Source organism: Buteo buteo, chromosome 11, assembly GCF_964188355.1.
Source record: "Buteo buteo chromosome 11, bButBut1.hap1.1, whole genome shotgun sequence".
Taxonomy (NCBI): Eukaryota; Metazoa; Chordata; class Aves; order Accipitriformes; family Accipitridae; genus Buteo; species Buteo buteo.
The window spans coordinates 8,951,301-8,963,916 of NC_134181.1; positions in this window are offsets into that span (position 1 = coordinate 8,951,301).

A 12,616-nucleotide genomic window follows, 5' to 3' on the forward strand; every position below is an offset into this window, starting at 1 on the left:
CCACAACTTTGTTTCTAGCAGTATATAATCCCCAAGACTCTTTCTCTGAACCTGATAAACAAGATGCTTTTTAAAAATATAAATTTTAAATACAATGTGCTGGAACACATTTTCCAACAGTTTTCCAACATAAAATTCTCCAACAATATCAAATGAAGTTAACTTTTTATTCAAGTCATCACCTACCTGCCATTTTTTTTCATCATTACTGTATTTTTTTTTTTTTTTTTTTTTTTTTTTTTTTTTTTTTAATTAAGGACATGTAATTTCTCCCTTCCTGCTTAGGTTATACCTTCATTGTTTTACAATACATAGTACTCCAAAATATGACCAGAGATAAGCACATATCAAAAACCCAAATCACACACCCCTAAAGAATATGGAAACACAAAATTACCTCAAAAGAATATAATGAGAAGTCAAAGGTTTTGCTGTGCTGACAAGAAAATGCAAAAGCAAGTGAGAAAGAAGGGTACAAAAGAAAAAGCAGAGCAGTTAGACTAGCACATGCCTTCACTAACATTTATACAGTCTGGTTCATATACACAGCAACATGGGCAGTACAGTGGAACTCAGGAGAGCGATTTCTGCTCTTGGCACTGACCTTCTAAATAGTTTTGCTAAGTCTCTCTTCTTTGATTAAGATTTTTCATCTGTAAAATGGGGTAATGACAATCAACTTCCATCCAACGTACACTGGGAGCTGCTGAAAAATATGCTATGTAATAGGCAGGCATTATTTACTTTTAGTTTAGATGAAAAAAATAGTTCTTCTCAAATCACTGCAACTGACACAGTTTTGAGGCAAGATTTTATGTTTTCTAATACTTCAAACTGACTAAAGAGAAAGAGAAGACAAGTACTAAGATAATAGTGAAATGAAAAACAAAAAAGAAAAAAATTGTCAAGTATCTTTTGGGTTTTCTTTATATGACTTGAAAATGAAAACTTAGAATCAAAATATAACATAGACCAAATATCTAAACAACCCCAAACTATTTCAGAACAGAATTCATATTCAGTTTTGAACACCCACAGGTACTAACAACTGATGGTATCATATGCTATATATGGGTACTCTTAAAATCCTAAAATGTGTAATTACTATGGTTATGTCTTTAGCCCATGACAGACAGTATATCTATAAAAAGAGGTCTTTTTTGTGTGTGCAACAAATAAGAATGTTAACAGCTTTAAATGCCACAGTAATTTAGGAAAATAGATGTAAATTGCTGAAGTTTGTCATAGTTCTAAAGGAATTCAGTGATCATTAAAATAAAAAGCTTTCAATTTTTCAAAACAAAAAGAACAGGAAATCCATTCTCTCATTCCTTTCCCATAATGTTCATATTTTCACAGCTAACGTTGAGCTTCTCCCATAATAAAATTATGTTTGAAACAGATAAGCAAATGCAAGCAGAGAAAATATTTTTCTCAGGAGTGTTACAGTGCTGTACTTTAATGCTGTATTCTAAGAATGAGAAAAAATGGAATTCAGGCTCTGTTTATTCTAATGACCTGAATTTCTAACTCTACACTGATCCATTAATATTTCCATAATTTTTTTAAAGGTGTGGTATGCCAATCATTTCTTTCTTCAGCTTCTTAAAGAAATCTATCACCTTGCATAAAGAATTAGGGGAAGCTAAAGACAATGAGGCAAGACAGTCCAATTTGTTTTCTTCATTTACCAAGTCAGTTGCTGATTTCCCCTGCTTGACTTTTTTCTTTCTGACTTTATACTAGCTTATACACACCATTATAGTGTGTTTGGAAGGCCAGAATAGTCACTGGGCACATGTCTAAGACAGTCATTGATCTGTTAATAGGAATACAGTTTAAAGGTGAAAGTGTCAGCCAATTTAAATAATTTTTAGTAACAATTAACACTCAAATAAGAATTAACAACTGATCAGACATAGACCTTTCAGAATTGAAGCATCAACCTACCAGCTCTGCAGTGAAAATGGTATTACAGGTAGGCAGAAAATGGCTTTTTAATACCTGACCCTGCTTCCACCTTCTGAATATTCCCTCTTTGAGTTTTGACAGGAGTTCCTTGTTCATCCACGCAGGCCTCCCAGCATTTTTGTCCAACTTGCTGCTTGCTGGGGATCAACTTTACTCTTAAACTTTAATTGGGAAAAAATCCAGAACTTCCAATAATGCTGAGACAAGAAGACCTGCCAAACTCATTAGTTACATCTAACAACCTATCTACAAATACAGCGAATTTCATTTTCTTGTCAGAAGTAGCAGGCTGCCCGCATCCAAATTACACAGAAAATTGATTCCCTAAGCAGCATACACCAGTGATACTGCCGAGTTTTACATCAGTACGTGCTGCTTACAAGTCTCTTGCCAGACCAAATGCTACCAGAGAATGAGGAGTTCTGCTTGCTAGCACACAAATCAGAAAATGGGACTGAGATAAATTTACTAGTCTAAATCATTCTTTGAAGATTAAGATATAAAGCCCAAATCCAAAATTAGATTCTTGCAGTCTTTCAGAAAAAAAAAAGAAAAACCTCCCTCTTATTCAGCAGAACTGGGAGCTTTTTCAGTGTTTGGAAGGACACTACTACTATACACAGAAAGCTGTGACTGAAGAGCTTCCTCAGAATACAAGAAGTATTTTTGCTCTTTCCTAACAGATGTAGTTCAACTATAAAATATTGGCAAACAAGTTTCTGTTTGTACAGTAAACATTTTTCTCATGAGTGCCATCTGACAATATGAAGAAGTAATAGAGGATTTTTATTATGTTTAAGTATCACTTATATCTATTTCAATTTCAAAGGCACCTTAAGGATATTTGTTTCAATCAGTGACTGATCATGCAGTTTGAATACAATTCCTTGCTGAAGTTCTACAGAAGACAAGGATCAACAGGATCTACAAAACACAATCAATGAACTCAGTTTCTTATATCCATTGGGTTAACTGGCAGGATTAATTCTGTTTTCAACATTGTCTTCTCAATCATTATATACTTACCTACAGCTTTAGACAACTGAATAAGGCTATATCCTTCCATGAATAACTTACAAAAGGCTGCTTATCGGAAGACAGCTGCAACTCCTACAAATTTTAGAAGTTCAGCTGTTTTTTTTCCTTCAAACCATTTCCAAATTCTTGCAAAATTGTTTGGGTTTTTGTTTGGGCTTTTTTGGTTTGGTTTTTTTGTGGTTTTTTTTTGTTTTTTTTTGTTTTTTTTTCTTTCCTTTATTCTTCTTCAGAATGAGTGGAGGCATTAGCTGTCTATCTCCAGCACCTTAAAACACTCTGAAGAAATAGTAAGTTTCAAGACTCAGTGCCTAGTACACTGTATTCTAATTCATCAGTGATAATTCTAGAGGTTAAAAAAAGAATTCAGAAGTGTCTACTGCATCTCTAATTTTTCTAATTCCATTTCTAACTAGGATGATGTATTTCAGCAGTCTCCTTTTGCTTTCACAGAGTGGAGAAGGGTAATGTACAGTTACACTGTATGATCGCAAAGGTTTTGCGCTTATCTCATTTCCTGACACACACCCCCCCCCCCCCATACACTTTTTAATATTTGGTCATGTCAGACAAAATAAACACAACTATATTCACAATAATTAAGCACTTTCCAGTGCATCAGGAATGTATACTGCTACATAAAAGTAAAACAAACCAATTGCTTGGTTTTGATTGTGTTACTATATTTGCTCAAAAAAGGAATGCTTAGCTTCTGCAATATTGTCACTTTAAACCAGACCCATGGTAATATGTGTTTTTGTATAAGAATAATACATTAAATTAATAACCACATTACAATCACACAGATTTAAAATATTGCTTACCCATGGCACTAAGAGGATTCCTTTCATCTTGAAAGAATATTTAAAAATTAAAATATGATTTCACAAGCATTAATCTGTTTCTTGTGCAGGCCCATAAGGCACATTCTAAGTGCATTAATGCATCCCTGAGCTGGTGGTTTATATGATAAGATGAGGTTATAATGAGCCACTTCCTAACAATACAATGTACTTGTGTGTTATTGCTATGTATCTTTGCTTGGGAGCAATTTGGAACTCTCATAAAAGAAACAACTATCAGCAACATAAAATAAAACAAAGTATAAAGTTTTATACTGTTAACCTTTACAGATTATGATTTGTATTATATTTATTGCATATATAGCCTCTGCTTCCTTAGCAAAATTTTTCTAAGTCACATGCTCATTCATAAAACATCCCACTTCGAAATCTTTCCACAAGTGAAGATCATCCTGAGGAAAAAAATCTTGTACTTTATAGTGCATGCTTGCTTTTGAAACCTCACAAGTCTTTTCACCAAATAAGTGGTACAGATGAGACTTCATGTAAGCTTCGTAAGATCTTCACTGGCCATTTAGAGCTGTGTTAAGGTTCCCCCACAGTTAAAACGGTTCTGCATCTAACTAGTGCAGCTATTCACATCTTAGCATAAAAATTTGAATATTTTAATAATCTAATGTACTAGGAACTGTTACAATGTCCCTGTGACTACTGTCACAAGTAGTACTGTCACAAATAAGGGCCTCAACTACATTCCTTGTTCAAGCATACAGCTACTGTGCTAAGGTACTAGACTGCAAAATACAATCCTTTCATTTATATAGTTCAACATTCCTACATATTCTTTAAGCAGAAGTTAAAATACTTTTGATGTATACCAGCAAAAAATCGTTTATCTGATGCTTTACCAAAAGTTTCTGGTAGGAAGCATGCATTCCAGAACTAGTAGCATTTACTGGTTTTGCTGACACAGAAACATAGGGTTTTGGTCATTCTAAACCAGAAATGTTACATTCAAAATAATAATAACTCTACCATAACAATTGCTTTTCATGTCCCCTCACTATGCCACTATAAACTACTTGTATCTTTATGTCTCATTGTCCAGGACATGTGAAACTTAACTGAATGCATAATTGCTATTAATATGGAAGTTTTAATGCACCTAATCTCACTTTAAAGAGGCTTATACAGATTATCATTGCTACACCTCCCTGAAATGACCTAGTCTGTAACTGCAAAAGAGACAGAGGTTTAGAAAAGAAAGCAAGACAAGGTGGGAGTAAACTCTTTTCATCTCTAATGCCATTTACTATCAATACAAGAGTAATCCACTCTTGTGGAAGTCTTGCACACTCCTGTAACTCTACCACCTGCAGAAGATGTACTGTGTTCTCCACTTCATATGTGTTACTGTGCATAGGGGCTACAGCAGTGCAGGATTCATGCAAAGGTGATATAGAAGGAAAGTAATGTATGCAAGTTGTGCAGAGCTTACACTGTAAATGACAGAAACTCTTCTTAGCAGAAATTTTCCTGACCTCGGTACTAAGTGACCAGTTCATACTGCTCATTAACAACACTGTACAATGACTCCACACCTACAGCATCTGCTCAGGCTTGTATCTCCCATTAAGTCTCTAAGGGTGGGGGATGGTTTAGTTTTTATAGAATAGAAACATTCCAGGAACATTTGTTTTTCAGTTTACTTTTACCATTCCTTGAGGATACCTATGCTACCCTTTATAGCTCTCATGCTACACAAACCATAGATTATTCAGGATAAGTCTTCTAGCAAAGCGTAGCTCCCCAACAGATGCGGCAACTGCTTGTTACTGTGGGTACTAGATTTTACTTACTTTCCTAAATTTTGAATCTATCTTCAAATAATGGCTGAATCCTTATCACTGCCACTGCTTCCAGCTTCATATATTTAAACATATTTTTTAGCCAATAATGTCAGATCACACACATCAGAGTGATACAGTAAAAAAGATCCTCCCCAGATGATCATCTAAACAACAGGTTACCATTTGCAACTTCTCTTCTCCGAACAGTAAAATTACTTAGGTCTAACTTCCAGGAAAAACCCTCTCCCTTTCCCTCTACCCCCTGAGCAAAAGAGCTGGTAAGGAGAAAAAGAGGAACTAAGCATGCAGAGATCTCTCGAGTTCCAGTGAGATGTGCTGTCTCAAACAAAACAACAGATTTCTTTCTCTCAGCACAACAGGGAACCTTTGGGAGATGTGCTGTTTTGAAGCAAAGCAAACCCAATGCACAACTGTGAAAAAAAGCCACAGTGGGCACAATCAAATCTTTATTTTCTTCAGAATCACATCACATACTTGTTGCTTGTCCAGTAGATTCTCATCAAGAACTGTATCTAAATATAGCATAGAGTAAATACCATATTAAAATATTTTAAATGTCAAACATATAAAATAATTATATAAAAATGTAATCAACATGATGCTATATCAGTTTCCTTTTCAAAGGTACGAAAAAATCAGTCTTTCAAGACTTGTTGCACTAACGAGCTAAAACTAAGATTATAGCACCATCTACTGATTTAATTCTTATTTTTTACTTAAACTACAATTCTGTTTTCCCATTTAGAGCCAAGAATACTGCTAACAGAAAACAAATTTACAGTAATATTGAACCTGTTTTCATAATCTGAGCAAAAACCTCCCAGATGGCAGCAATGGTTTTGTTGGGGAGTACATGGTATTCACACATCCCACCAGCTATTCAATAAACTAAAACCAGAGGGTCAAAGAGTTCAAAATAGTGAGAACCAATGTAGAAGCAGCAGTTACTAAAGCATCAGCCTAAATACTGTTAGACTCCAGACAGATATCTTTGGAGGCAATACAGTGAGTAAGATTAAAAGTAACTTTAAAAAAAAGTAACTTCAAAAACCCACCCCAAGCTAAAAAAAACAAACACAAAAATGCCCCCCAAGATGACACACACCCAAAAAACTCATGCAATGTAGAACAGCAGGAGATACCTTAGAAAGTGCATTTGAAATCTCCTAGTTACTTTTATATTCTTAACCATTCCACTTCCTGTGTTTGCCCGCTTCCATCTCTACTTTATTCTTATATTGGTTCTTAATTTCTTTAATTTTTGAGCATTTGAAAGGGAATTGAGCACTATATTCTTGGACTCTAAATTTATCTCTCTTTTGATACGTTAAGTCTGGTAAGCATAAGGAGATAATTCACCAAAAAAACCCCAAGCAACAAAAACATTTGGCAGTAATATTGAAGGAAGACATCATTTTAGACTGAAAGCATCAAGTCAAAATATGACAGACATCTGGAGTTCCCTATGTCTTGCTGTTGAGATTTTAAATAAGGTATATACATACAGAATACACTTTTGTGAATTTTTGGTATTGCCTTTTACTAGCTTTTTTTTTGTGTGCACATTTCATGTAAGTGAACAAAAAAAGATAATACTTGTCCCTGATGGAACAGTCTATGCCAACAGAAGTCCTGATGGCATTCACACGCTAACAGCAGCTGTAACACCAGGCAAAATAGCAACAGCACATGTATAGCAATTACATCTATATGCTATAGATTGGGTGAAAAGTGACATGTGATAGAATTTTAACCTACAGAAAGTAATGCTAATAACAGAAATTTAGTAGTAATAGGTCATGGCTTGGGGAACACTTTAGAATAAGCAAGCAAGCAGCAATAGGACAACACAACTCTTCTAAGAGAAAACACCTGTTGATCCTGGTTTGTCCATTTGTCAAATTCATGCGGTTTTACTTACACGAGTAAAGATTCAGGTCTTAATTAGTAGTGTTTGAATCCCTTGTGCATCCATATTTTGACCTCAATCTAGCAAAAAGTTTGTTTGTTTAAAAAGTAAAAACAAACAAAGCACAGTCGACGAATACCAAGTTACCATGAGAAACAACAACAAAAAAAGCAAATACTATATTTTGAATCCATACACTATAACCAGAAAACTAGATTCTAAAATTAAGTTGGAAGTATTAAGTATTTAGTTGGAAGCTGTAAATGCTGCAAAACGTGCTTCTAAGCACAATTTTGTTCTTACTTTTTAAAATTCCCACTTAAAAACAATTGCCCAACAGTGGCCTAAAGCCAAAGCTATGAAGTCGTTCATTAACAACAGTTTAAAAAAGTCAAACAGTTATAGTCTGTTTACAATGAAGTTATGAAGAAAAAGAAAACAGTACCTGTAATTAATTGTTTGCTCTGACTTTTTTTCCCAGCTAGAACTCTTTCAAAGAGTACATAACAAAAATCATCTACTCCTACTGTGTAGGAGATAAGTGACCCACGAAAAAACGCAGCCCACTTGAATCATCAGTCTCAATACTTATAGTATTCTCAAAACACTTTTTTTGTTGTTGTTGTTTTTAAAGAAGGAACTTTGTGGATCTACAACAACATTCATAAAGGCTTCTGATGAAATTGTCAAAGTACCAATGTCTTGTCAATGAAATGAACTGACAAGGCACAAGATCAGTGAGTGACAGAAGACAACTCTACAGCAAGCCAGACATATCCAGATCTTGACAAGACAGACAGGGAGAGCAGCATTACAGGTCATGCACACAGCTAAAGGCAACTGCAAACGAAGCTTTCAAAACAAAAGCTTCCAGGCACTGCATGAGACTAGAGGGAAGCTATGAACTCAGAACTGCTCTGTGAAAACTTGCAATCTAAATGAATTTTAGGAAAAGTGTACTAGACTGTTTACCCTCCCCCATGTACTGCTACGGGAAGCTGTAAGACAATACAAATGCAATTTGCACTTTAACCAGATGTTTCAACCCGAGGCAATGTGAAATTATTTCCTGTTCCTGAGCACTACTTTAATGGATTCTCAACATTGTTAATGCTTTTCTGGAGTGCTACAAGTAGACAGATTTGGCTGAAGAAAAGCATGCATCTTCTACAGCAGTTCTGAAGTATCTCCTTGTACTGAAGTGAGGTAAATTCATCTCCAAATGTTTCGGACATCACAAATCTAGAAAATAAGAGATTTAATTGCAACATAGAAATAAGATGTGCTTCCTGGGAATCTCAATTGCCATTGAGTAGTACTGATACAGTTTTCCTCCATTTCATCACTGTTTTTTGTGTTGACAGCTGAAATATGGAAGTATGCCACTTTCTATGAACTACCCCCTTTGCTTTTCAGGTTCAGCCATTAGGTCTCATGGCCAGGTTCCCTGAATTGCCTGACACTGCCAGTTGTTTTTCTGACATATGCCAGTTAGACAGCTGTGTATGAGTCAGTAAGCTCTGATGCCCCTCGACACAGAGTCTATACTGTCAGGCTGTTACACATTTTTGCTGACTTGAAACATCTGAAGCTCCTCAATTCTGTCACAACTATGCGATGAGACCACAGACTTCTTCAGAGGCTGCAGCTAGAATCTGAACCACAGCTAGAGCTTCAGTGAATGTTCTATTGAAAGTGATCGTTTCCACAGATCATTTTTAACTGATCAGTATTTTCTAACAGAAAACCCTTTCACAAGAAAATATCTTATGAACCCTGGCTACAGAAGCTATAAAAACAACCACACCACCAAAAAAACCCACACACAACAAAAGAGCCCAAACATGCTCTGGGTAATCCAGACTGATTGCTTCTGATTAACACCAGCATCTTATATGAAGTCCTGTGAAAAATCACTGCCCTTGTGACATGTCACTAAACTACTGACTCATAAAGAATATTCTCTCAATTTTTCTACCTGATCTGTATTTAAAATCCGCTCTTGTAAGGGAGGTTTAGTCCCACCCCCTGAAGTCCATTCTTCCCCCCACCAGCTTCGTCTGTAAAGTAGCTTCTGTGCCCTTATTTTAACCTATCCATAATTGTGATGAAAAGCCAGGCTGAACATGCAAATATTTACATCTGTTTATTTAAACCAATAAGCAATGTAAAAAAACCCCAAACAACTAAATTCAAAAGTATGCTTGGAGTACGCATGGCAGCAGCTGGCGATGTCTGCAAAACATTAATACATTCATTTTTAATTCTCCAAATAAGCATTGCAGACTTGCATTTACAATATTATCTTTAACATTAATTTTAAACTTTTGTTCTAATGCTTTATGGAGACTCACAAAACTTTTTCTTCCAACAGTTTTAAATGTGGGGTTTCATTCCTTTCTTCCTACTCTTTTTTTGGTTACAAACGCCATGACACACAATGATCCTGCACAGAACACTTCTCATGTATATCATGAAACATGCAACAACGCAGATTGCCAGTTCCACTGCAGTCAAGAAGTCGCATGAGTACACCAAAGGAATTTCTATGTGCTACCTCCAGTATTTTACTATGTGATTGAAGTGTTACCCAACTCTGGAATACTGAGAGTCTTCAGAGGTCATGTCAATCATGAAAGACTGAGCTTCATTTTTCTGTATACTTTAGGACTAAAACACAAAAAACATGAAATCATTCTGCAGAAACAAATTAGCAAGGACCATTACTGTCTATTTATTCATTTATTTACCATCAGCATTCTGTATTCCACTCTTTTGCTAACTGCAAGTCATAATTTGTTTCCTATATCCCTCCCACTGTTAAGTTACTCAGATCCTCCCTCACATTTCTAGCAATTACAAAGAAACATATGCACTTCTGCTATTATCAATGCTAAAAATACATTCACTGTGCATCTACTGGATTTAACTTCTTGTTGTGTTCTAGCAACTTAAGCCTTATTGTGCATATGCTGGTGCAGTTACATTATATTACATCAGTAGTCTACCAGCTTGAACTAGTTCCTTACCTGAATCTACAGTATTTGGCAAAGAACTATTTCTCAATGAGTTAGAATGTGGATCACTAATCTTCTGTAAGGAAATTGCATCCTGAATTTGTATAGAATTTTTTTCTGATGCTGGGCTTTTCCTCCTAACACAAATATTTCAGACTTCACATGGATAACTAAAGGGGAAATACCAGACTTGCATCATTCTACAGTCCAAGTTATTCAGCTCAGCCTAATAATCTCAAACAGGTCATTTCCACAGTAAACATCTTGAATTTCTCAGTGGAACTCTTGTAAAAAATTAGAAGATGGCAATGTTTTTGTTTTGTTTTAAGCACAGAAGACTTGTTCTGGGGAAAGGGTCTTGACATTTGAAATGAGTTGTGGGACTTGGAGAGTGAGCTGAGCTTGGCAGAGTGATAAGCTGACTGACTGGCAATAACAGATCAAAAAGTGTAGGAAAAATATGATTTGAATCAGACTTGAAAAGCATTTTAAGGCAGCCATGAAGCATGTATGTTAAATAAGAGATGTGAGAGAAATAGCATGGCTCTTTCCTATAAGACATGGTGTTTCAAGTTCTTCTGTGCCCATTCTGAAAGACAGCTAAAGGTGAGAGGAAAACATGTCATATAGGCTTGGCCAAAAGAAGGCTTCCATATATCGGAAGGGCTATTAAACTCAGATAAAAATCTTATTTTTTTCATGTTTCTCACCACAAAGCAGAGGTTTAGTTTTGGATGGCTCTCATGGCGTCAGCATTAGAGGTGACACAGTTGAAGTCTCCTAAAAACTGTAATGAAAAAATCCTGAAGTGGTATCTGTAAGCATAATTTGAAGAATTCCCTTAATGATTCCTTCTCTCAAGGTATTTGCTAATACAGGTGAAGGAAAATTAGAGTGCATAGTGACAAGAAATTTGTCAGTATTTTCACATTGTTCAAAAACCACTGCACTATAACTAACCATCAAGACTATTCAACTGCTTAGCATTTTTTAAGGTGTCAGCTTTTATTCACACCAGTTGTTAAAGACAATATTTTTTAGCGTGTTACCTGAATTTCCAGACAGCATTAAAAACACCTCTCTCATCTGAAATCAGATGCTGAGTCACCATAAACTGGTCAAAATCAACTGTTCTACCAACAACCATGTCAGCTGCAACAGATAGAAAAATAAACAAACTCTTTGCCCCCCAGCTCCCCTGCCTGAAAGGAAGCAGTTTCAGGGAAAATATGGAAGTTGAAAAATCCTATATAAATTTTAATGAAGACAGTTAAACTTCTTTTCACATCTGTGAAATAAGTTTAACAAATGACTCCATTCATTTACATGATGAATGACTACTCATATGCAGGCTCTTCATTATATCTAGCAAGAAAGAAAATAGCTTTTACATGCTTCTGTAGTTGGTATTGTTTTTCCTCTCCCTTTTATTCTTATGTTTAGTATTTGTATTTTCAGTGGGAAAATATGACAGCTATTGTACTCAAAAAAAGTGATAATTAGTCTTATATGACTGTTTTTTTGTTGTCATGGGTTTTCTAAACTCTTTTTCACGCAATTACCTAATCCACCACTGTATGGCCTCCTTAAAAAATGAAACTTTTTTCATTTAAGTACGGGGTAAAAGGATTTTTCCAGTTTTTAAAGATTCATACGTTTTAGAAAGACTGTGATAAGGTCAGACTGGACAGATATAGTTCTTACTTTCTCATGGACCAGAAGTAAGAAACCTGGATGTAGATAAGCATCGTTAATCTAAAATATAAACCTAAACTTCCAAACACTTACCTTGACTTAAGCTTAATAATATTTTAAAGATTATATAAGCAAAGGAAAAATGTTCCAAAACTGCTGGAAAATTAGACACAGCTATTTATCGAGTACCTAACAACCAGCAAAGTGAAAATTCACCAATTGTTCCTTTTAAATTCCTCATTCAGAAATAGCTGGTGATACCTGATGCAGTTACACAAGTGAGTTAAGACACAGTTTTACATCAGCTGAGGATGT